The sequence below is a fragment of the Aegilops tauschii genome, chromosome 6 (assembly GCF_002575655.3).
Source record: "Aegilops tauschii subsp. strangulata cultivar AL8/78 chromosome 6, Aet v6.0, whole genome shotgun sequence".
NCBI lineage: Eukaryota > Viridiplantae > Streptophyta > Magnoliopsida > Poales > Poaceae > Aegilops > Aegilops tauschii.
The window spans coordinates 483509830-483533489 of record NC_053040.3 but is presented as its reverse complement, the minus strand read 5'-3'; the positions used below and the strand labels follow the sequence as shown (position 1 = coordinate 483533489).

The window sequence follows — 23660 nt, the reverse complement described above, 5'->3', positions numbered from 1 at the left end:
TCACACCGGAATAAAGGTACCCCGGCTTTGTTCTGCACTTTATAGAGGCTCCCACTCCATCTCTACAATGGTGGTGTGCTGTCGCGCGGAGTTTGGGAGCGGTGAGGATTAGGATTATTTTTGCAGCAGGATTTGACCGGAGGTGCAGCTTGGGGTGGTCCTGATGGTGTCCTGCTAGGGAAGGATGGAATCCATGGCTGGCCGCGCATCTACTAGCTTGCGGCAGAAGGGCCTGACCGTCTTCAATGAGGCGGAGTGGTGTTGTCCCTAGGCCCGGAGACGGAGAAGCTCGGGGAGCGTGACCTCTATGGTTGTTGCCTCTGACCAATAGAAGGTTTGGGATAAAATCCGGCTCTTCACAGACGATGGTTGTTGTGGCTCGCATACGCCACTGTGGGGGTGGGGGTCCTTCAACTCCAGGTAACCTGCCCATCCGTATTTTTTCCGGCCTTTGGATATGGTGGCTGGCCTTGACGCGGTAGAGAGGCATTGTAACCCTACGTCCTGCTTTGTTGTACATGGAGGGGGGACATAATACAGATTGGTCTATCTCAAGATCATATGTGTAAAAGGGCAATAACTGGCCAGGCGTGTCGCAACATGTAAACGGTGTCAAAAATCATTCAAAACTAGACATGGATTCCTACCTTGGGCATGGCCCCTTGGTTGCAAAAGTTGGGATCATTCCTCACATGTCCAAAAAATGACCTTGTTCAAGAGAGAGTGTTTAGAGCATCTCCAATAGCTTGTCTATATGAATGTCTATACTCGTTTTCCACGACGTGAGCCCAAAACAGGCGTCCAACAGCTTGTCTATATGGTCGTCCAAATATACACATCCTCTAAATCGACCTCGACAATGTCCACGCCTGGACAATGTGAAGGCGTTGTCTAAACTCAGCTGCAGTCATGATTTCTTCCTCTCCCCAGCGACGGCCCACCTGTCATGGTCCCTGTATATAGACATTCTGATGCAAAACTGAACGTGTATATGAGGGAATCTTTTTAGACCATTGTCTATATGAATATATAGACATCCAAATATACACATGCTGTTGGAGATGCTCTAAGGTAGGCCAAAAGGGTCCGTTTGTGAGCACGCCATTTTTCGACATCCGTGAAATGGACCCAATTTTTTTCCATCACCTTGTATCACCAATTCATGCTACCATGCCAAGTTTACTTATTTTTCAACAAGTTTTGCATTTTATGGAATTTAATTGGTGGAAAATACCGATAAATGGTTGAACGTGTCGCAAACGGTGTCGAAAGTCATTCAAACCAGACATGCCTACCATGCGCATATGCCCCGTGGCAAAAGTCCATATCATTCCTCACATGTCAAAAAAAGACCTTGTTCAATGGCCTCATTTTTTCCGTTACCTTGCATCACCAATTCATGCCATCATGCAAAGTTGTTTTGGTTTTCGACAAGTATTGCATTTTCTAGAGTTTTCTCGGTGAAAAAGACGATAAATGGACCATGACCTAAAAACATAAAATGAATTTAATTAAAAATTATGTAATATGTACAATATGAATACAATTTTTACTCCCTTCGATCCAGAACAGGTGTTGATGTTCTGGATTGAAGGGAGTAACTAAAATAATTGATAAACAATTTAATACGATGGAGTTATTAATGAGAAAAGAATGAATAATTGGTATGACTCGTATTAAGAATAGCAAACTAAATAAATATACATAAAAATGAAAATATAAAATATAATGGTCTGACGGAGATGTCTATATCACATTGACAAGTGCCTTTTTCTCTTCTCCGCTCGAACCCTCTGCAGAATGTGGGGGGCAAATAGGAGGAGCGCCAAATTTCCTGTCCTTGCGCTACCAACCTTGCCGCTCCTCCTCGTCTCCGACGGCCTGCTTGGGCTTGGGCTACGGGAAGAAGCTCTGGGGAAGCAATGGTGTGTAGATAGGTTCCAGGACGTGCCATTGAGATGCCTGGAGACAAAGAAGCTCGGGGAGCGTGACCTCTATGGTTGTTGCCTCGGACCGATAGAAGGTTGGGATAAAATCTAGCTCTTCGGAGCGGATGGGTGTTGTGGCTCACTAACATCACTGTGCAGGGGGTCCTTCAACTCAAAGTGAGCTGCTTATCCGTATTTTCTCCGGCCTTTTTGGCTATGGTAGTTGGCCTTGACACGACGGAGCGGCATTGTAATCAGAAGCAGAGAAGCCTAAGGAAAGATGTTGCGAAATTTCTCCGGGTGTATATTCTATATTGAAAAAGGAAACTCGAGATCCAAAATCGGATATTCAATTCGGTGCCCGGGCACATCTACGCTCGGTGAATAGTAAATAAAAAAATACAAAACAAATTCAAAAAGTTCTGAATTTTTTAGGTGCGATGAAATGCTCCAATATTCCCCAAGAGCCAAAAGGAAGGCCGCGTCGGCGTTCCAATCCAATATTTTTTTCCCCACCAAAGTCTGTAGTTCCAATCCCCCCCTTCTCTCCCGCACCCGCACCCGTCGCCAAAACCCTAGCCGCCGCCGCCGCCCCCGCCCCCGCACCATGGCCGGCGGCCTCCACCCCTACGTCGACGGCGAGGAGCCCGAGTACCCACGCCTCCCCGCCCTCAAGTGGATCCTGTCCCCCGCCGCCTGGGTCCGCGTCGAGCCATCCGCATCCGGCGGCCCCTACGTGATAGGGATGCGCCAGCTTTCCCCCCACCACCACCACCACCACCTCGCCGGCGTCGCGCTCGAGAAACAAGGTGGCGCGGACATCATCGCCGCTCCTCATCCGCCCGCCTGCCTGGTCGCCGCGGGCACCTCCACCCGCACCGCCCCTGCCAAATGCGGCCGCCTACCCCCGCCCACCGTCCACCGCCACGCCGTCGACGAGGAGCGGCATGGAGGGCGCGTCCTCGCCACCACCCCTCGCCTCGCCGCCCCACGTCTCGGTACAATGGTCTCCCGTCTTCCCCTCCACTCAGGCGCGCGCCGCCTCCTCCACTCAGCGGCCGCCGGCCGGCGATGGGCCTCCACTCAGATCCTGGTGCGCCCAGAGGACCTGGAGGAGGTCAGGACGAGGCTCGGCAAGGTCGAGGTGCGAACACTCGCCCTCGAAAGAAAATCACGCAATGCCCGACTTCGCGCTGTCGGTGCCGTGGTGGTTTGCCCTGCCGTTGTAGGCTATGCTGGTTGGTTCTGGAGGGAAAACAAGGAGGCTATCATCCAAGCAGTGGGTAAAGTGGTGGTGGATGCCGCAGCGCAGGAGCTGAAAAGGAGGCGGCCGACCATGTCCGGTGTGAGCGCATGGCTCAATGCTTGCACCGGGGGCTGGGTTGGTTCCTCCAAGGAACAACAGCTTGAGGCGGCAGCAAAAAAGCTGCACGAGGAGCACGAGGAGCACAAGCGTTGGACGCTGTACCTCCACAACTCCCCTAAAGATGAGTATCTATGGGTGTCCAGCATCAAGTACAGGTTCTCCGGCCAGCCAGATGTATCGGATGAAGAGTGGTGCAGGTTCCAAGATGCACTCAAGAAGAAGGGCGGCAAAGGAAACGAGTGAACCTCTTGTTGTTATGCTATCAGGGACATCGAGAAGATGGGTTGGTGGGCCTCCAATGCAAAGGAGGAATCCGTGTTATGATATCTCGTCAAGTTGTCATCTTTTGAACATGTGTTGGATTTGGTCATTGTACTGAGATATTAATCTTATCGCTGCTGTTTTGTCATGATTATCCTTATATGCATTGTCATGGTGAATTACTCGTGCCATTAATGTTAATGGTGACTGCTTACCTATTTGGTTTCCTTTTGGGTTTTATTTATAGTGCTGCTGGAGTTTACATGTGACTGGAATGCAAACAGAGCCATTTGTTTGCCCTTGGCAGTACAAATTGTAGGATCCACTTGTTTGTGATTCATAGTGCTGCTTTTGTTGCTATGTTGTTGGCATGCATGCAAGGTTGAGCTGTACTCCTCCTAACTCCTGTTATGGCCATGCATGTAAGCCGGCCACACATATATGATACTGTACTCTGTCAAGGGAAGTGCCACCATGTACTGGTTGCATCTGCCATTCCTTCCACTCTACATGCATGGCCTCCACCATGCATTTTTTAATTTCTGTGCCAACAACATTTATCATCTGTTGTCGTTAAGCCATCTGCTACTCATGATCTTAGCTTCTTCTTTTCCCTGAGCCAATTTTTCATAGGGGAGTTGCTGTGAGGGGAGATACAAGAGATAAATGAATGTTTTATACAAGCCGGATGGCCTGAGCTTTGTGTGTACAAAAGATATGAAGAATCAATGGAATAAAACCTGGATGGATATACAATCCTTGGTGGAAGCATTAGAACAGCATCATCACAAAGGGGTCTTGATAATTCCAGCAATGAACTGAATGCTAATAAGAGCCCAGAAAGTCTACTAAATGTGTTCAAATTGACCGTTTCCGTCCATAAGCTGCAGCAAGGGGGGAAACTTAAATCATGGCTGTGGCCAAAGCTATATCACCATTCAGCAAGAAAGAAACAAGAAACGATGGTGGTGATCCCAAATGAAATAGCTGGGAAGCAGTTTATCAGATAGCTGGTAGACAGTAACCTATGTTTCAAAGGCATGGAATAAATTCTGGCCAGGGTTGTGGCTGGTTCCAGCTTGTATAGTAGGTAGCAAATGTCTCTACTTTTGAGTTGCTTTCTGGAACAACTTGCTATTTTGAGTTCCTTCCCGGTTAGCAAGTAAATAATGTGTATTGCCTGCAGAGTGGTAAGAAACAGAGCAGATGACAACACATAACCTTTCGCCCATTTGACACTGTACCCTTATACATGAATGTGTGCATGTCATTGCAGAATAATAAAAGAAACTTCGTTAGTATGCCTCTTCAAGGGCGCATGAGCTGTACAATAAGGGGTTGCACGCTTCGCTGCACCGATGATAATCTATGATGTGCATCATCTTATGTTTTTGTGCCATAATATGCATCTAATATAGAGATTTAATGCTATTAGAGGGTATTACCAATAACAGAAGTGTGAACTCCAACACCATCAATTTGGTTATTTTCCTCGTTAAACCTGACAACACTCTTGGTCAGTTTGCCACGTATCAAACATTTTTAGCTTACCATGCATGATGCTAGGCAAGCGACTTGATCATTTTTTAATGGAATACCCCAATCATTTTTCTTGCTGAACCAACTCAATCCTTATGCAAAAGAATAATTAAATTCCAACGGTAACCAAATGATTTTGTAATTAGTTTCATAAAATTATTAAGACATCTCATAAATCTTCCTAGTAAGAAAATACAATAAAAAACACATAGTGCAACCATAAAAATAGATCTACTATTTTCTAAAAGACATGTAATCATGCACATCATCAGGGTATTTATATTGTATAACATTTGACTTTGTGAGATAGAATACCGCTTCTTAACAGTGTAAAAACACAACAGGAAATCACAACCAATGCCCGGTCAGACTAAGGATGGCAATTTTATCCATGGACATGGATACCCGCGGATATCCGACCCGAATGGATAGGGTTTGGATACATTTTTGTACCCATGGACAACACCCGAACCCGACCCGATTACTCATGGGTAGGGCATGAACATAATATTGTATCCGTGGATATACCCGAACCCGACCCAATAGTATGACATGTGAGGCAAAATTCAATGATTCCCACTATTCCATCTTCCAATGATTTTTTTATTTATAAAAAATGAAGAGTAAATTGCACAGTCCCTCCCGATTCCCACCGTAACTTTACTCCACTACCTCTTCTCATTCTTCTATCTCCTCGTTGAACGACTCACCGTTAAGCTTCATCTACATTGCCTTGACTTATCCTCCCGCTGCTCGAGATGCAGTCGCCAGCCACCAGCCTTTAGCTATACATATAGTGTAGGCGTGCAGCACTTCAGCATCCAACGCCACTATCCAGTGGCAGCCCAACTCCATCCCCTCGACCCTCCGTCTCAGCATCTCCTGGCACGCACCGGTACGGCGGTGGGCTGGCGCAAGTCTCTGAACTGGGATGCAGAGCACACCGATGCGGAGCAGCGCGACGTACCAGAGTACTGCTCCGCACCGGACTAGGAGCATGGCAGCACATGAGTGTAGGGAGATGGGCGCAGACCAAGAAGAGGATCACGACCGTGCTGATAATTTGATGAACACGCCGAATAGCCAGCATTCAGGGTAAGCTTTGGTGTTCCTGTACGTGGGTGTCCAACATGAGCATGTAGCAACTGGATCAGTAGTAATTTTCCTATGTGTGGTGTTCCTACTCGTTCCCTAAATCCCTGAATCCTCTCAGAGTCTCAGGGTAAGTTTTTCTGTGTGGTGTTCCTGCTTGTTCCCTGAATTCGCATGTATGTCTGCAAATTAAACATTTCTTTCAATTTACAGTAGTAAAAAAAATCATCTGAATCCATCTCATGTATGTCTGCAAATTAAGTTTTTCTTTCAGTTTACAGTACTAATTGGAGCAGTAATAATTTGTTCGTTCCATGAATCCCGCTTATGTATGTCTTCAAATTAACTATTTCTTGTAGTTTACAGTACTAACTGGAGGAGTAGTAATTTTCCATGAATCCTTCTCATGCATGTCTACAAATTATGCATTTCTTGTAGTTTACAGTAGTAACTGGAAGAGATTTATAGAGTTAGGTAGTTTTCGTTGGTTACCAAATGAGCATGGTTTAGATTTGGAACATGGCGTGATCTTTAGCTATGCATGTTAATTAGCAATTACTAGGTTTTACTACGTCAGTGTATTTCAATCTAGAGGGCCATGAAGAGATGGCAAAAAATAGTTTAGGTTTGTAGTTACCATTCACTACAATTTATTGATCACAATCTTTTCAAATCATATAGTTCAGACATTATGTACCATGGCTCTTTTTAACTGAATTGAAGTTTTTTTGCATGTATAGCTCAATAGCTTCTCATGATGGGAGCACAAGGCGCTGTTGCGGTTAGCTCTGGAAATGTTAACTCTACTGCTAGCTCAAAATCTAACACTTAAGCTACTGGTGCTGTGGGAGCATCACAAGGTTTGGCTGGCAGTAAGAGAAAGCTCTCACATCAGTCGTATAGGAAGGTAATTTTGACTAAAAATTTGTTGATGGAGAATGGAAAGCTGAGTGCATGTATTGCCATAGACTTCTACAAAATGAACAAGTGGCACTTCAGATTTGAAGAGTCACATGAGCTCTTCTGGTGCTAGGCATGCGCCAGTAGGCCCAAATCAACAAAAGTTAAGGCTGACGAAGGTTGATGATGGAAAAGCCAATTTGGAGAATATTATTTTTGATCAAGATATTGCCAGGAAAGAGCTTGCACTAATGATTTGTGTTCATGAGTACCCTCTATCTATGGTTGATCATTTGGGTTTTAGAAATTTTGTTCAGCATTACAAGCAATGTTTAGAATGGTATTTATGTTTATTTGACGTTATGTTATTTTGTGAGTATCTGAGAGTTTATTTCGCGATGTCCACTTGTATTATGTCATTTTGTGAGAATTTAATAGCTTATGTGAATGTCCTACTATGTCTTATGTATGTGTTGAGAGAACCCGATGGATATCCGTACCCGATGGATATTCATCGGGTTTGGACATGGGCATAATTTTTCGCCCATGGACTTTTTTGTGGATGGGCACACAATGTCTTCATGAATTTGGATATGGATTTGATATTGTTCAACCCGAGCCGAACCCGACCCATTGCCATCCTTAGGTCAGACAAAGAAATGTTTCTTTTTTGCATGATGGTTCATGCCCTTGAGGCTGCAATGGTGTGTTAACACTTAACTAATTCATATTGCCAGGTACATATAAATCAAACTGCCATTGGATGATGGTTGTAAGAAAAAATAACAACAGGCTAGCTAGCATCATGAGGCCATACCTTCCATGGATGCATGCTTTGATATTTTGTGAGATGCTTCAGAATCTGATGATGGGCATTTGGCATCCGGAATTGCAAGTGTACATTTTTGTCGAATACATCGTAGGTTTGATCGTTAATCAATGTTGGTGTATCTCATTCGTTTTTCATCAGTTAAATGTATTATGGTCCCTCACACATTCAGAACCATATTGAAGCTTTAGGAGGTTCTTTACCAAGTTAATCTTATAATTATAGTCTGGTGTGTGGACGTGGTGTTTTTGCACTCGAGCACATGTGCTCTCTATATCTGGACCGGTGAATATAGCGTGGAGATCTGTTCCATGTCAGTCTGTCTGCAGTATACGGTGTGTTTTTTTAATCTGTGGCTCGTGTGTGTACGTATGGACAGGTCCTGGAATGTGGGCCCAGGCTAGTTACTGCCGTTGGCCTGTCGTGACGCCCGTCGGACGATGCAGATCTGAGCCGTGGCTCCGATCTTTGCCGCGACATCTGATCCGTGGAACAGGAGAAGTCATCTCAGTCCAATTGTTCAATACATAATTAGTACTCCCTCCGTCCAAAAAAACTTGTCATCAAAATGGACAAAAAAGAGTGTATCTAGAATTAAAATACATCTAGATACATCCCTTTTTATTCATTTTGATGACAAATATTTCCGGACGGAGGGAGTATGAGCTCAACCTGAATGCTTATCCAGCAATTAACTGTGACAATACCTGAACGAATACAATGCCACCTGCGCATAAAAACATCAGCTAATTAATTTTGAAATAAGAATAAGAAAGGGAAAGTACAAACAGTTCAGAGTATAGAAAGTTCTGCTGAAGCAAACTAGTCGAATACTTATGCTATAATTTTGGGGAAATATTTACTACAACAAGCAAACTACAGTTCTATTAAAGGTTTCAGAGTATAAAAAATTAAGCTAATTAATTTCAAAATAGTTCAGGAAATTACAAGCAACTGAAACTATTAGCAAGCAAACTGCAAGCTTGGAGAAATCGTTTCTTGAGGACATTGGAAGTAATCTGAAGCAAAGTACAGTCTTGGATAAAATTCAATGTTAATATTCTACCCAACACAAGACTACAAGCAATTGGGACTGCCCTTGCCGGAAGACTAGGTTGTACCAACAATGTCTGCATGGGATCCCCAATACCTTAGGGCATTTCTAACCGATCCCCTAAAAGTTAGTGGAGTAAAAGTTTACTTCACTAAGGGCAACCGCACCTAGCCGATCCCCTATAGTTAGCGGAGTAAAATCAAATGTGTGGTCGTTTTGCATACTCGCCGCACAAACACAATCTCTATACAATACATATCTTAAAAACTTCCAAATGAAAGCATGGATAGCAATAATCGGCATAACATAAAGTTTCATCACCGTGCTTTTTAAATTTAAACATGCGAAGTTCACTCAAAAGACATCACTTCAAACGCAATGTTTGATTTAAAATCACCACAAACATAGCATGTATATGTTGTGAATCGAGCCAATCTTTGGCATGCACCACCACCCTCTCGGCCACCACCACTCAAACGAGGTCCTCGGCAAAGAAATCAACACCACCACCCTCTCGGCCACCATCACCACCACCCTCTCAGCCACCATCACCATCACCACCCCCTTGGCCACCATCACCACCACCCCCTCAGCCACCATCACCATCACCATCACCACCCCCTCGGCCACCATCACTACCACCCCCTCGGCCACCATCAACATTCCGAAGAGAGGCCAACATTTCTCCACGAGTGTGCTCCAAGGGGCTGTTTGGTTTACTGCCCTGAGGCGCCGGACCAAAAAATTGGTCGTTGACCAGCTGTAGGGTGCGTGTTTGGATGGGATCCAAATAATTGGCCCGCCAGCCCGCCTCACCTTTCCTCTGCTTCTTTTACGCCAATCTGTTGGTAAGGGCGAGGGCGGTGGAATCGTTGGCCAATTTTTTGGCTCGCCACCAGCGCCAATGATTTGGCGGGGCTAACCTGGGCTGAAACCCAGCCCCCAAATACTTTCTTGCAATTTTAACCATTGTGTTTGGATTCATGAACATGATACCACGCTCTTCGGCCTTCTTCGCATCACGAATCCTCTCCTCATCGAGTGCAAGCCTACGCTCCTCGGCCTTCAAATTTCTCTCTTTGGCCGCCATCTTGGTCTTCCACTTCTCATCCTCGAAGGCCTTGAGCTCATCCCACCTCGCCACCTTGTCTTCTTTGTGTTCGGCCGCCAACACCTTCTTCGTCTCGATCATTGCCACAATTTCATCCTTGTAAGTGCCACCGAATGCATTCATTTTCTTTCTTTCTTTTGCAATCTTGTTTCCTTCTGATCTATTGTTGGCAATCTTCATCAACCTCGTTGTCGTCCTCAATGGCTCAACCTTGACCTTTTCGGAGTGGTCTCCGCAATTCTTTGGATCCACTTCTCATTCTTGCATAGCTCTTTGTAGCAATGATGCAAAGTGAAGGGCTTGTGGCCGAACTTGGTGTTTCGGTGCTTGAATAGCTCTTGGATGTAGGGGCCATACTCCGCCACTTGCACACCACTCGGTGGAGCATGGTTCACTCGGTTGCATTGATCATGGATGGTGCTCCAACGATGCCCAAAGCGAACCTTGTGTACGGCTTGATCGCACGTCCACAAAGGTGTTGTAGAAGTCAGTGATCTTCTCCCAAAACATGGTCTTGGTTTGATCCATTCCGATCGTTGCATCCATGCAGATGGCACACCAAGCATCGCAAAGCGCAATGTCTTCCTTTTGGTTGTAGTTTTGGGTGTGGGTCCTTGTGGCCTTGATGCTTGCTTCGGTCACCTCCACCGCCTCTCCTCGGCCACCACCTCCTCCACCTCCTTCTCGGCCTCCTCCGTGTCTTGGGTGGCCGAATGATCCAAAAACGAGTCATCATAGTTGAGATCATCAAGGCCAACGGTGGTCGAGGACTCCAACGATGCGAGGAATTCGGCCGTGCTCATCTCCGCTCTACAATGTCAAAGCAAGCAGTATAAACTATCACTACCGATCATGAACAATTACTATCGAATTCCAACGGGACACAAGTTTTTTTACCTTGTTGGCATTTCATCGAGCACTTGGCGGCCCTGTTTTTTGTTGCCGGCTGCGGCCGCCGCTTGCGGTTTTTTTTTTTTTTTGCAATATGTTGATGCATTCTGAAATTATCAGGAACTGGAAAGTATCTTGACTTCTGAATTTTTTCACTCTACAAACCACAAAGTCTGAATTTTCCTAGAGATCTGGGAGTGCATTTTGAATAAGTTGATGCATTCTGAAATTATCAGGAATAAGTTGATGCATTCTGAAATTATGAGGAATTGGGAAGTGTCTTGGTTTCTAGTTTTTTCCACAGTGTAGATCACAAAGTCTGAAATTTTCCTAGAGATCTGGGAGTGCATTCTTAATTTCTGAATAACCAAAATGCACGTAAGCTGGAGCTCGTACCTACTCTACTTAACTGTGAACGAAAACTAGTGGACACGCGTGTACAAGCGACCTGGGCGTGCATGCAAAACAGAACAGAAAGGCAATGATTTATTTTCCTGCTGATTAAATTAGGCCCGGAGTACAAACGGTAACCCATTTGATGGTTACTGCCACCTGAAACAACAAACATTACTAGACCAACAACCCTTCGTTAACACAGAAAATGACAGTACAGAGGATAACATTTTGTCATCACTACAACGGAAGAACACAACTTAATTAATGCCTCGACATGGCATTTTGACTCGTCAAACCCCAACGCTAACGCTAAAAACCGCCTGCAGTTTGAAGATGCAGCTGAACCACAGCCTCTAGCCAACCAGGCGGGCCGAGCACCAGCAGCAGCATCCCCAGCCCGATGAGTGCAATAATTAGGATCGCCCCCGCCAGTAAAACAGCTAGGCGCTGCATTTCTAAGCAGCAACGACAGTGATTGGCACCCCTCGCCGGCGTCGGCTGATTGTATTGCATGTGCGACGGGGCGCTGTGAGCCTCGCCAACCCCGCCACTGACCTCGTCGGCTGCCTGCTGCGACCAAACCCTGTCGCAGATATGTGTTGCCTGACGACGGGGAGAGGGAGCTGGTACTGCTGCACGCCGAAATGGCGATTCAGATCAGGACGGTACGTCCGGTTTTATCTAATGTATCCACAGAGACCAATCTGCACCAAAAAATACGGATCCGGAGCTGCTGACTACGAAACTTGCCGCCACAGACAGGGCAGGGAATGAGCGACAGCATCTCGTCGTCGACTCCATTGTTGGACGCGGAGATGGACATCGGGCAAGCTACCGCAAGCTTAGCTGGAGACGATATCGATGGTCCGATCCGGTAGGAAAATAGATTGAGCGAGAAGGAATGGGGATGAATGAATCTTGAGGGGGGAGATTGGTAGGCTGGGTGGGGCGGTGCGCAGCAGTAAATGGGAAGCAACGCATTGGCTCAGAATCGGAAACATAACGGCCAGTCCGTTGCTGCACGTCTGAGGGAGAGCCCAGGTAACTCACGTCGTGGCAAGGCCGTGATGGCAGACGTGGGCCCTCGTAACTGTTCATTGCGCCATATACGGGATTAATAATGGACCCCGATAAGGATCGAACGTTCGGTCTGGGGAGGAACCAGACCGAACAAAACGTTCGCGCTGCAAGGGGAGATCGAACGAACGTTTATGGTTCGGGGGGAAACGACCCCCAGCCCGAACGCCCCCCTTCAGCCCTTCCACGTCAATATGGGCCAGAAAAAAGGCCCACGCTCTAATACAAACAAAGTATCAGCCTTTTAGAACAAAAAAGCGAAAAAAAGGTAATAATGGGTCACAAATTGCCATGATGTATAACAGTAAATAGTTTCCGAAAAAAACACACTACGAGATAGAAAAAGCACATAACTTCCCATTATGTATAACATGAATTTGCCACAAAAATTGTGAAAGAACAAAAAGAATTTTCAAAACTTTGCCATATGAGGAGTGTGGTACTTTTACTATAATACAGGAAGAGTGTGGATGAAAATTAGCCATCATGTGCAACACAAAACAAAGTGTACCATCTATTGTTAGTAGTAGATGCTATGTTTTGTAAACTAAATGTGGCGTAGTCTACAGTAGCAAAAAATCGCATTAACAGTCAAAAAAGTCAAAATTTTCCATGGATGTAAGCTAATCTTGCCATGACAGAAAAGCTTGCCATCCTCCATACATAAATATGTCATGAGCGATAAAAGGTAAAATTTGCCACGATGTGAAGCACAAACAAAAAAAACCATCTACTGTTTAGTAGTAAGTAATTGCTATGTTTTGTAAAAAGTGAATGTACCATAATCTATAGAAGCAAAAAAATCCTATGAATGGTGGAAAGGGCAAAAAAATGCCGTGGATGTAAAGTATTTTTGCCATGGCAACGTAAAAGTAAAACTTCACATTCTCCATATAAGTAAATTTGGCATGAGTGTCAAAGAGTAAAAATTTGTCATGTATGTTAAATAAAAGTTGCCATGGCAATAAAATGTTAATTTTGCCACGGTAAAACTTGCCATGTATGTTAAAGAAAAATTGCCATCTATTTTAAAGTAAAGTTGCCATGCGAATGAAGGTAAAGATTTGCCGTGGCAAAAATAAAGTAAAATTTTGACATGACAATATAGAGTAAAATTTGCCATGTATGTTAAATAAAAGTTGCCATGGCAAAAAAATGTTAATTTTGCCATGACAAATAAAGGTTAATTTTGCCATGGTAAAACTTGTAGTGTATGTTAAAGTAAATTTGCCATGTATTTAAAGGTAAAGTTGCCATGCAAAATAAAGGTGAAAATTTGCCATGGCAAAAATAAAGTAACATTTTGACATGGCAAAATAGAGTAAAAATTGCCATTTTTGTAATAGTAGATTACCAACTATCTAAAGGTAAAATTGCCATGGCAAATGAAGCTAAAAAACTGCCATGGCGAAAATAAAGTAAAAGTTGACATGCAAAGTAGAAAGTTTTATTTTCCATGCTCCATGAATTATCCTTTATTTTTCCATGGCAAATGAAAGATAAATTTTGCCATGGCAAAAAAAAGGAAAAAATATGACATGGCAAAAAGAGTGAAGACAGTTGCATGGGTATGAAGGTGAAAATTTGCCATGTATGTGCAAGTAAATTTGCCGTGGCCAAATAAAAACGAAATTTCTTGACATGGAAAAAAATAGTGAAAATTTGGATGGCGAAATGAAGATACAAAATTTCCATGGCAATAAACTAAAATTTCGCAAGCTTCAAACTTTGCCATGTTCTTGAAATGTGAACGTTATGAAATATCAAAACGCCATGGTGAAAATGCATATTAAAATTGTCATGTTATTTAAAAGAATATCGCCACGGATTGTAGAATAAAATTGCAAAAATGTAAGTAAGTAAAAGAAAGTAGCCATGTGTAAAGGAGGGAGACAACTTCAGAAGCTTTTACATTTGTTGCCATGGCAACTTCGGAAACTTTTGATATATCTAATTAAACTAGGTAATGGCCATATGACCATATGACACATAGTTACTAACAAAAAGCCTATATGGCCATATGACCAGAAAACAAGACATCTTAAAATGCAAATGATCACCTCATTGCCATATGACCATATGACACGTAGTTACTAAAAAAAGCCTAAATTTGCTATATGACCAATAGAAAACACTAAATCTGAGATGGGCCATGATGTTAGTACAAAAACTATCAAGAAAATTGTCATGTGAATGAACTATCAATTATAAAAGTTGCCATGGTGTAAGAATTTGTAATAATGTAAGAAATTGGCATGTTTTGCTAAACATCATGATAAGAAAATTGAAATGGTAGATAGGTTAGGAATCTAGGATCTAGTGATTTTGCATGAAGTGCACAAATATGGTCAGGTTCCAGAGAGGAACAAAATAGCAACTACTTCGGTTCTGAACATTGGGTTTTGCATGAACTAGTAGTCAGGTTTCAGGTTTCTGAACATTGGGTTCTCACCCCGCACGTAGCTCGTCGCCGGTCTGTCGAGGGAACTGAAGCTCTCCGAATTGGATGAGCCGCACCGCCCGGGGGTAGGGCGCTACGCCTGGGATGGTGTGTCGCTCTGCACCTCCTTGTGCAGAGGGCGGTGCAGCGGAGGCAAGCCCAGCCCCAAGCATCGAGGCCGCCGGCGTTGCGGACGACGACGATGTGGACGCTGGCGACCTCCAGCTGATCGTCGAAGGAGTGGCCGGGCGAGTCCGTCGCCGGCCAGGACATCATCTCGTCGGGCCCTCGACAGGCTCCCCCCGCCACTCTGTTGTGCCCTTGTCGTGCGCTCCGTCGTCGGAGGAGCGGGCGGGCGAGTCTGTCGTCGGCCAGGACCTCTCCTCCTCGCCCTCTCGCGCTCGTTGCCGGGTCGTCGGCCAGGTCCTCTCCTCGCCGTCCCCTCGCGCTCGTCGCCGGGTCACCGGCCAGGACCTCTCCTCGCCGTCCCCTTGCGCTCGTCGCCGGGTCGCCGGCGAGGACCTCGATGTGGCAAGAGGAATGGGGTCCGGAGTGGGGAGGGGAGTGGGGGAATGGATAGGGGAGTGGGGCTGCGTGCGGTCTGCCGTGGGAAGTGGGGTTCGTTCGCATCGAGCGTCTCTGGTTCCGAACGCTTGACTATGGGTAACGTCTGACGTGGCTGGGGATAAGCTTTAAGATCTGTGCGTTTTAATCTAGTGGCTCTGGACGAGTTCGGGACGAGATCCAAAAATACAGGTCGTTCGGGAGTTATTGATTCCGATAATAATTGGGCCTATACGCGTGGGATTGTGGATCACGAGGACTGCGGGCGGGTGGGATATCGAGACCATCTGTGCTCGCGCTCAGAAGATCATTTTCGCTGGTGTGTCCCCTCTTGAATCCGTAACCACATCTCATAAATCTAATCCACTGCGCCTGGCATTTGTTTTCAAAATACAATGGTGAGCGACCAAGAAAATACACATGACATGAGGTGCACCTTTATATACATACTACTCAAGTACTCAACCAGAGGTGTACGGTATATACACCAAACTAAATTGGAGGTGTGCCTTACACCGAGACATTTGCACCCTAAATCATGTGGCACTTGAGTTCATGTCAGTAAAAGGAAATATAAACTCAACTAACCTTCAAGCAGGAAATAGATTGTTCTGAAAGATCCCTCAATGCAATGTTTAACAGATATCTTTTGGTCGCCGCCGGGAGCCTTGCTTCTTCTTCACAAGATACCTCCCGCGGCACAAACTATGAAACATCAATGTAAAGACGTACGCCAAGATTAACAGATGATTTTTTTTATTTATTTATGAAAAAACAGTAAAACTACTGTGCATATGTTTTTTGTGTGTTTTTGCAAAGTAGAAGAAAGATTAAGTTGATCTAGAGAAACGAAAAGAAACAAGGGCACTATAACTAACAATAAATAAGGGGACTGTGTAGGGAGCCTCCACCCAAGCCTGTAGCTGATAGAACAGAGGCTTGATTACTACTGAAACCAACAACTCTCTAATCATACAAACACATGAGTGGTCGAGACTCAATAGTAATTTTGAATACCCGGAAGCAACAGGGAGTAGATGGTGCAGGGTGACGTTGGTGGTCGGCAGTCAGCTGCAACGTTGCAGCTCCGATCCGGGTCCGGGGTATTGGTGGCCAACCTTGAGAAAACAAGCGATCCCCTCCTCCTCACCATCTCCCAGTTCATGTCGGCCATGCGTGCGTGAATGGATGTTATTCATGAGATGGCTGAAAATCAAATGCCTACCTGGCTACACATCAAATGCCTACCTACACTGGTCAATCAGGTTGGATGAGAGAGATAGTCGTCGATCGGTTACCTAGTACCTACGACCTGATATGGTGGCCGGCAGCCGAGCGTGAGGAACATGCATGATAGAGAGGAGAGGAACCTCAGCTCGCCGCGGCCGACATTTCTGCCATGGTGGCAAGCCGTTGAATGCGTGTCCTGCCGCTCCCGCTCGCAAAGAATCTGATGCTTACAAAACGTCGGCAAGAAGCAGAGCAGCCAGCGGCAGCGCCCACGCAACCAAGACGCCGACGCCAGTTGCAGCCGGTCCGCGGAGCAACAAGAGGATGCGGCGAACCCCTGCAGCAGTGGCTTCCTTGCCGGCTGCCGAGGCCAAACCTGACCGATGCATCAACGCGCGCATTCGCGAGCTCACTGGAGGGGGACGTGCTTGGTGGGTGGTGGCGCCGCGCAAGATTGGGCACAACTTGGCGGCGACGGCATGGTGGAGAGGTATGCCGGCTCGCTCAAGGAGCTTCTTGGTGGAGCAGCAGAGGAACGCTTCCGGGCACCCATGAACCAGAGCAGCAGATCGACTAGGACAATTTGATTCTGACAAAAGACGAGATGGACCCGGACGACTTGGCGCTGCAGGATATTGGTCTTGGCATGCCAAAGGAGAGGAACCAAAGCAGATCGACCTGGACTACTGTCCTACTCCTACCAGAATGATAACGCCAGAACGTCAGGAATCTGGCATCTCGTCCCCAACGGCTTCGTCCCCTTCGATTAATTCCATTCCAGCACGACCAAATGAAACGACCACAGCCCCCTTATCCACTGACATTTTTTATGTTTTATTAACGTCTGGTAAGAGGTCCAGCAAAACGGGACAGGCTAACATTGTGTCGCGCTAGGAAATGGCATCTACGTATCATCTACTAGTATGTGACACCTCATTCGATATATAAACCTTTCCAATTCTAGCATTAACAGGAGCTACACAGTGTGGCGCTAGCAAATGACATGCCCACAAGAGTCGAATTGCAGCAAAGAGTAGCAGAAACCAACTAATTTTTTTATCAATCAAGATGCTGAATTCTTTTTTTGACGAAGCGCTGACGGATAGCCATAAACAAGAAGAAAAACATCACATGTACATCAAACAGCAAGATTGGCTAAGACTCAATCAGGCTCCCGAGGTCTATCAAGCAAGAGCATGATCTTGCGGCGTCCGGATCCTTTCCAAAGCGAGATCTCATCCAACATCAGGTTGAAGACACTGAAAACGCTGGAGCTAGAGTTGCGAAAGATTCGGGCGTTTCGCTCCTTCCACGTCAACCACCAGATGGCCTGCACCAGACAGTTCCAGCCCTTCTTGTTCGGGACAGCAGGATTGGAAGTAGAGAGAGCTCTCCACCCAGTCCGAGAGGCCACTGGAGGGGGCTAAGTGGCTGGGAGATTGCAGCGCGCGCAGCAGCATGAGCCCTCATATAGCCTAAACAAATGCGCATTGGGCGAGCAAGTGAACAGCGTCTTCATCCGCCGAGCGACACAGGCAGCAAACCGGATCATGGGGCCAGCCCCTCTTCCGCAGGTTGTCCCCGGACAGACATTTGCCCAGAATGGCCAATCATGCGAAGATGCGACATTTGAGAGGTGCATCGGAGCACCAGACCGTGTCCCTCAAAGCTGTCCGAGAGCAACCCTCGAACTGAATAGCGTAAGCAGAGGCGGAGGAGAAGATACCATTTTCAGTCCATCTCCAGGTAACCCTGTCCGCTGAATTGGGCGTTAGCTGAACCTCGGCAATGTCGGTCCAAATCCTGAAGAATTGCGCAACATTAATGGGTGGTAGGTTGCCATGCAGGTGTCTGATCCACCGGTTCCCTAGCAGTGCTTGCGAGACCGAGAGGTTCTTCCTCGTGCAGCAACTGAACAGATCCGGCGTGCAGCTACTTAGACTCACACCATGCAGCCAAGGGTCCAGCCAGAACTTGATCTTTGCCTCCACATGGAGCGCTGCAAAGCAGCGATCTTCTTTCATCTTAAGACAGCTGCCGCCTATCCATAGCCTGGTCCAACATGAAGATCAGCTTGCTCGAAACCGTGGCCCGAAGCTGGAGGTCACCAATCATACGCGAATTCGAAGCGCGCAACGCTCTGGCGGGCAAGCTTCCTATGCAGCAACAGGTAAGCATCACGGCAGTTCGGATCAGCCTGCCACGCCGCATTGACCACCTGCTGGAATCCGTCCATGCGAACCCAATGGTTTTTGAATCTGAACCTTTGAACGGGCCTGAAATTAGCGTCGCAAGTCAGCAGGATAGGACAGTGATCAGACATATCCGATGAAAGAGCCTGCAGCAGACAGCTCGGCATCATAGCATTCCCTTCCTCGTTGAAAAGCACTCTGTCCAGCTTCACCATAGTGGCATTTTGCTGCCCATTGCTCCAAGTATACCGGCGGCCATGAAGGTAAAGGTCTTTGAGCTGCAATTCATTGATGAAAGCCCTGAACGCAGCCATCAATCTCCTGTTAATGTTCGGGTTGCTCTTGTCCGCGGCCCTAGCAATGAGATTGAAGTCCCCAGCGAGAATGCACATCAGAAACTTGTCTCTTCAATCAAATCATCTAGTAGAGCCAACTTGGCAGCACCCTCTTGCGGTCCGTAAACATTGATTAAACTGAATTTAAAGCCGGAACAAACAAAGCAGCCCTCGGCAGCGACAAAACTCCGGCGCTCGACGGGATTACTGAATCTGCCACAGCACTGTCCCATGCCAAAATGACACCAACTCTAGTTCCAACAGCAGGGGCAAAATACAAAATCAGAGAAACGAGCACCACAGCATTGCTGGATGATTCCCAGATCAACAAATTCAAGCTTGGACTCTTGTAAACAGACCACCGGTACATTGTTGAGGGAGACAACAGAGCGAACGACACCACGCGGTGCGGGGTTATTCAGCCCCCACACGTTCCTGATCAGAAGGTTGCAATCTATAGGGAAACTATAAAATTGACAAGCTGGAAGCTAGACCTTGGCTGGCCCCCGCGTCACGGGCCTTGGCAAGCGCGGTCAAAGCCTCGATCTGTTCCGGTGAGAGGGGTTGACCGAAGACATGCTTGTATCTCTCCAGTTGCTCCTCGTCAGACTCGTCCCCTCTCTCAGCGATGGCTAGACCTCTCTTGGACATGACCAACTTTCCGGCCATCTTCATGGTGCGGTTGCCGCCGCCGCCGCCGCCGCCGGAACCCTTCCTCCCCTGGACACGAGCACTGTGCGCACGGGTAAGCACGAGTAGACCGGTTCCACATCATGGGCCAGCCCATCCACCAGCTGCGAGTCGAGCACCGCTGAAGTAGCAACAGCGTCTTCTCAAAAAAAAAAAAAAAATAGCAACAGCGATTAATAACACAGTTTTTCCCTCAAAAAAAAAAAAGATTAATAACAAAGTTTTGGTTCTCATCATCCCTAAGGTAAAAAAAAATCCAGTGTTATTACCCTAAAAAAAAATCCAGTGTTACTGTCCCAGTTTCGGCCTGCCAGTCTTTGCAATGTTTTATATAAGATTGCGTCCAAAGTCATTGCTAACCGTTTGAAGCTAGTGTTGCCGCAAATAATTTCTAAAGAACAGTCTGCTTTTGTTCCGGGGCGGCTGGCGTATGAGTGCTTGCGTTTCATGAAGAGGGATAAGGCACAGAAGCACACACATGGTGCACTAAACCTTCATATGATGAAAGCATATGACCGAGCAGAGTGGGAGTATCTAGAGGCTATAATGCTCAAACTTGGTTTTCGGGAGAATTGGGTCAAGATTATAATGGGAATGGTCAGGTCGGTTTCTTTTTCAGTACTCTCCAATGGTCAGAAGCTAGAAGAGTTTAAACCAACATATGGGCTTCGTCAAGGTGATCCTGTTTCACCGTATCTTTTTTCTTTTCTTCTTGCAGCAGAAGGCCCTTTGTGCCTTACTGGGTATCACGGGACACTATGTGCATGCCAAAATGCATGGGCGCCCTAGGTTTTCGGGATTTCAAAATATTCAATTTAGCTCTTCTAGCTAAACAGGCCTCAGGGATCTTTGAATGTCCAGCATCATTGATCGCCAGAATTCTTAAGGCGGTCTACTTCCCAAACACAGATTTTTTTTGGCCGAAGTGGGTTCTCACTCGTCCCAAATTTGGCGATCTTTAGTAGAAGGCCGAGATATCATGAAGCAAGGTCTTACCAAGAGGACTGGCAACGGGTGAGACTACAGAAATTTCGAACATGAATTGGATTCCGAGACCGGAGAACATGTGTCCTATTGTATCCAAGGAAGCTGATCCACCACGGATGGTTAGTGAACTAATTCACACTCAAGAAACTAGATGGGATTCTAAAATCATTGGCCAAGTCTTTCTACCATATGATGTGATGGCAATATTACAAATCCCTGTATGTACACGCAATGTAGAGGACTTCTAGTCATGGAACTTTGAAAAGTCTGTAGGGTAACGCAGCAGAAAACAAAAATTCCTGACCTATGCACCAGCCCAGGACCACTATGAAGATGCATACAAGGTTTTTGATCTGATCGTTACCGAATAGTAGCGCAGCGAAAGTAGAGTCGATGTAGATCGTCGGTGCAGATCCCCGCAGCTAGGATTTACAACCTCCTAACCGCGAGCATGTTATCCCTCGTCTATTCCTTGGACAGCCCTTTGGGAGGCGGTTGGACAGTCCCTCGGACGGTGTCACGGACAGCCCTTTCGGAGGTGCTTGGACAATCCCTCGGACGGTGTCACGGACAACCATTCGGGAGGCGGTAGGATAGTCCCTCGGACGGTGTCACGGACAGCCCTTCGGGAGAACCCTCTAAACTCGGACAGCCCTTCGGGAGGACCCTCGAGCAGCCCCTCTGTAAAAAGATCAAACCTACGACCTCTCTATGGGGTTGCACACATACGGTGTCAGCTATCCGGCAAGGTTTCGCCGTCCAGAACTAGTTCCCACCGGAACCCAGACAGCCTTTCGGCTCTACGAAATTATATCGTGTGAGGGAGAAAAGAAGTCAGATCATGCATGGCATATTGTGTGAGAGAAAGAGTGAGTGTGGGGAGCTCCTCTCCACCTCTATTTATAGGAAAAGCCAAGGGGTGGAGTGGCATTTGAAAATACCAAAAAACCCATCACAGATGACCTTCATAAGGGCATAAAGGAGAGGCAAGTGGAGCTCCCTGGAGGAGCTCCTCCTTGAACGTTCATACCATGTGGGTCCCCACAAAAGTGGTTCTCACCTTCACCAAGAGGACACAAGTTTTTTTTGGTGGCAATCGACAAGTTCACCAAGTGAATGGAAGCCAAGCCGGTGACCAACACGGAGGCCGACACAACAGAAGTTCGTCTCCGGCCACATCCACGCTTCGGTGTCCCGCACAACATCATTACAGACAACGGATCCAACTTCATCGCTGCGGTATTCCATGATTTCTGTCATAAACGACAGACATAGACTACGCATCGGTGGCCCATCCCCAGTCTAACGGACAGGTCGAACAGGCCAATAGACTGATCATGGAAGTTCTAAAGCCACGACTCATAACACCGCTCCTATGAACGAAAGGCAACTGGGTGGAGGAGCTCCCGTCCGTCCTCTGGAGCTTATGGACGACGCCAAACAAGTCAATCAGCTACACACCCTTTTTCATGGTGTATGGAGCAGAGGCAGTTCTCTCATTAGACATCGAGTGCGACTCGCCATGAGTCCGCGCATACGAATAGGAGGCCGCCGAGGAAAGCAGGAAAGACGACGTCACCGCAAAGTAATAGGCACACCTCCTCGCCCTCGAACGCACAAATATTTATCAACAGAAGCTGCGCCAGTACCAAGTTCGGCGCGTGCAAGCACGCGAGTTCAATGTCGGTGACCTCGTCATACGCCTCAAGCAGAAACCACGCAAGAACACGTTGTCCTCCGCATGGGAGAGCCTCTACATCATCCACGAGGTCCTCAACAACGGGGCCTAGTACCTCCGCAACAAGAAAACATGTTGGATCACATCGCGACCTTGGAATGCCGCGAATCTCCGTTTATTTTATGCATAAACGTTTAAATATTACATACTTTTTGCATAAATAAACTGCAAATCTGCATAGAATGTATATTTAGCTCAAACAGAATCATGTTGAAAAATAAGGATCCATCGGCACTTGCGACGACGAGGACCATGTGACGGCCGACGCAATATGCCCTTCGGCAAGGCTCGGCGTGACCATGAGCGTGATGAACCAGCATCGTGGCTGACATCGCCCGTGACAACGTAAAATTGTGCTCTTCTATGACAGTCCGGCGACGTCCTTGATGAAGGTTCCACGACCGTCTCATGGGCGTAGTGTGGTGTCTCGTCGAGCGGCTTCGAGGGCGTGCTCGATGGAGATGCAAGCAGGACACCTGCTTGGCAGCGATGAGCGAAGCGATCCTCAAGTAACATGCTGGCGTTCCCTCATAGAGGTCACCCGAGTGAACTACCATCTCCCATAGCAAGGTAAAAATAAACAAAGATTTTTGCTCAAAAAACCACTCACAACAAACGCTCCAGAATTATCATGTAAAAACAGATAAATTTGTCATCCTACTCCCTCCTTTTCGGTTTATAGGGCTCAATTCAAAAATCTCACCAACCAAGATAGATGGTGAGTGGTGGAATACTTTTTGTAATTTGCAAAAACACTCCATTAATGCTCTTATTTTTCTTAAAAATTTATGTTTACCAATGTATTAATTGCGATGAATGCATGCATAAAGTACATGCATTGGTCAATTTTCTCTTAATACTTGCATACAATGATTTAATGCACCTTGGTATCTGAACTTGTGATAGTGAACAACCAAATTGAGCCTTATAAAATGGAAAAAAAACTAAGATTTTAAGATAAGCCCTATAAACCGGAAATGAGGGGGTATTATATAAGGATTTGCTATGTTCTAAAGTAAAACATGGCATCCTACAGCATG

General features: G+C 46.4%; 1 pseudogene; it reads right to left on the bottom strand.

Annotated features, from left to right (window-relative positions):
- Positions 1-9297: 9297 nt before the first annotated feature.
- Positions 9298-12190, bottom strand: LOC141026238 (uncharacterized; annotated as a pseudogene).
- Positions 12191-23660: the final 11470 nt, after the last annotated feature.